This window comes from Macaca mulatta, chromosome 9 (genome assembly GCF_049350105.2).
Source record: "Macaca mulatta isolate MMU2019108-1 chromosome 9, T2T-MMU8v2.0, whole genome shotgun sequence".
Classification (NCBI taxonomy): domain Eukaryota; kingdom Metazoa; phylum Chordata; class Mammalia; order Primates; family Cercopithecidae; genus Macaca; species Macaca mulatta.
Window position 1 is genome coordinate 86,696,451 of NC_133414.1, and position 2,670 is coordinate 86,699,120.

At 45.0% G+C, this 2,670-nt stretch overlaps 1 non-coding gene across 1 annotated transcript; it reads right to left on the reverse strand.

The window, feature by feature from the left end:
- Positions 1-242: 242 nt before the first annotated feature.
- LOC114670167 (U6 spliceosomal RNA) lies at positions 243-350 on the reverse strand. Its single transcript, XR_003719653.2, has one exon. It is a non-coding gene; the product is annotated as a U6 spliceosomal RNA (small nuclear RNA).
- Between the last annotated feature and the right edge of the window lie 2,320 nt (positions 351-2,670).

A 2,670-nucleotide genomic window follows, 5' to 3' on the forward strand; every position in this document is an offset into this window, starting at 1 on the left:
GTTACTGGGGAAGCTGAGGTGGGGGAATCACTTGAACCCGGGAGGTGGAGGTTGCAGTGAGCTGAGATTGTGCCACTGCACTCCAGCCTGGGTGACAGAGTGAGACTCCATCTCAGAAAAATAAATAAATAAATAAAAAATACTTTTGGTTTTCTGATGTGTCATACTTTCTTGTTCTCTGGCTTTTGACCAGCCTTTACTTGCAGTCTGAAGCACTCTTTTCTCCACTCTTTATTTTTATCTTTAAATGTAATTGTTTCACAAATTTGCACGTCATCCTTGCACAGGGGCCATGCTAATTTGCTCTGTATCGTTCCAATTTTTAGTATATATGCTGCTGAAGTGAGCACCTTTTCCCCACTCTTTTTTAATTTTAATTTTTTTTTTTTTTTTTTTTTTTTTTTTTTTTTTGGAGATAGAGCCTAGCTCTGTCACCCAGGTGGGAGTGCAGTGGCGCGATTTCAGCTCACTGTAACCTCCACCTCCGGGGTTCAAACGATTCTCCTGCCTCAGCTTCCTGAGTAACTGGGATTACAGGCGCCTGCCACCACGCCCAGCTAATTTTTGTATTTTTAGTGGAGACGGGGTTTCACTGTGTTGGCCAGGCTGGTCTCAAACTCCTGACCTCGTGATCTGCCTTCCTCAGTCTCCTAAAGTGCTGGGATTACAAGTGTGAGCCACTGTGCCTGGTCCTTTAATTTTAATTTTAATTTAGAAACAGGGGTCTTACTATGTTGACCAAGCTGGTCTTGGACTCCTGGCCTCAAGCAATCCTCTCATCTCAGCCTCCCAAAGTACTGGGATTATAGGCATAAGCCACCACACCCACCATTCCCCACTCTTTACCTGGCTAATTCCATGCAAATTCAAACCTTACCTTGGATGAGATTTCTTTCTGGAAACCTAACCTGTTAATGGATTGAATTATGGTCGCCCAAAATTCACAGGTTTAAGTCCTAACTACTAATATGACTATATTTGGAGATGGGGTTTTTAAAGAGATACTTAAGTTTAAGTGAGGTCATAAGGGTGGGGTCCTAATCTGATAGAGGTGATGTAATTGTAAGAAGAGGTAGAGAGGCTAGGCAAGGTGGCTCAATCCTGTAATCCCAGCACTCCCGCTTCAGTGGATCACCTGAGGTCAGGAGTTCAAGACCAGCCATGACCAACATGGAAACCCCGTCTCTACTAAAAATATAAAAATTAGCCAGGCCTGGTGGCAGGTGCCTCTAATCCTAGCTACTCAGGAGGCTGAGGCAGGAGAATTGCTTGAACTCAGGAGGCAGCAGTTGTAGAGTGGTGTGATCTCACACCACTGCACTCCAGCCTGGGAGACATAGTAAGATCCTGTCTCAACAACAATAACAACAACAACAAAAAAAAAACAAAAAACTGGTGGAGACACCAGGGGTATGTCTGCACAGATGTAATCACCCTATAAGTTCTTCTTGCCCATAGCAAAGACAAAACTAGTTCACTGAGAACATGCTATTGCAGTGAAGAAAGAGTTTAATCAACATCAGGCTGGCCATGCAGGACATACAGTATTACTCAAATCAGTCTCCCCAAAGGCTCAGAGGTTAGGGTTTTTATGGACAGTTTGGTGGGGGGTAGGGGGTTCTAGGGAAAGGGTGCTGCTGATTGGTTGGGGATGAAATCACAGGTGTGTGGAAAATAGTCTTTATATGCTGAGTCTGCCAGTGGGACCACAGGACCAGTTGAGTCATTAGTCATGAGACCAGGTGGGGTCAGTATGGAAAACATCTCGGAAAAACAGTCTTAGGTTCTACAATAGTGACGTTATCTATGGGAGCAATTGGGGAAGTCATAAGTCTTGTGACCTTATACCACATGGTGGTACCTCTGAGCAGTAAGGGATTATAGGAACTACACCTACATTTTAGCAAAATTCATGTCATTCCCTTAATCCTAATCTTGTGGCCTTTCCTTAGTCTTACAAAAGCAGTTTCAGCCCCTGAACAGGGATTGGATTCATTTTAGGGACTATTGTCATCCTTGCTTCAAAGTTAAACTAAATTGCTCCCAAAGAGAGCTTGGTCTGTGCCCAGGAATGACCAGGGATAGCTTGGAGGTCAGAAGCAAGATGAAGTCAGTGTTGTCAGATTTCTCTTACTGTCTTAACTTTGCAAAGGTGGTTTCACAGAGAAGGCCATGTGAGGAGACAGTGAGAAAGCAGTTGTCTGCAAGGCAAAAAGAAAGGCCTCAGGAGAAACCAGCCTTGCCAGCACCTGGTCTCCAACTTTCAACCTTTAGAACTGTGAGAAAATAAAGTTTTGTTCTTTAAGCCACCTAGTCTGTGTTATTTTGTTATGGTTGCCTTCGCACACTAACACACAATCTTTTGAGGCGGAGTTTTGCTCTCGTCACCCAGGCTGGAGTGCAGTGGTATGATCTCGGCTCACTGTAACCTCCACCTCCTGGGTTCAAGTGATTCTCCTGCCTCAGTCTCCAGAGTACCTGGGATTACAGGTGAGCGCCACCATGCCCAGCTAATTTTTGTATTTTTAGTAGAGATGGGGTTTCGCCATGTTGGCCAAGCTGGTCTCAAACTTCTGACCTAAGGCGATCCGCCTGCCACAGCCTTCCAGAGTGCTGGGATTACAGGTGGGAGCCACTGCGCCCAGCCCCTAACACATAATCTTTCCTGTC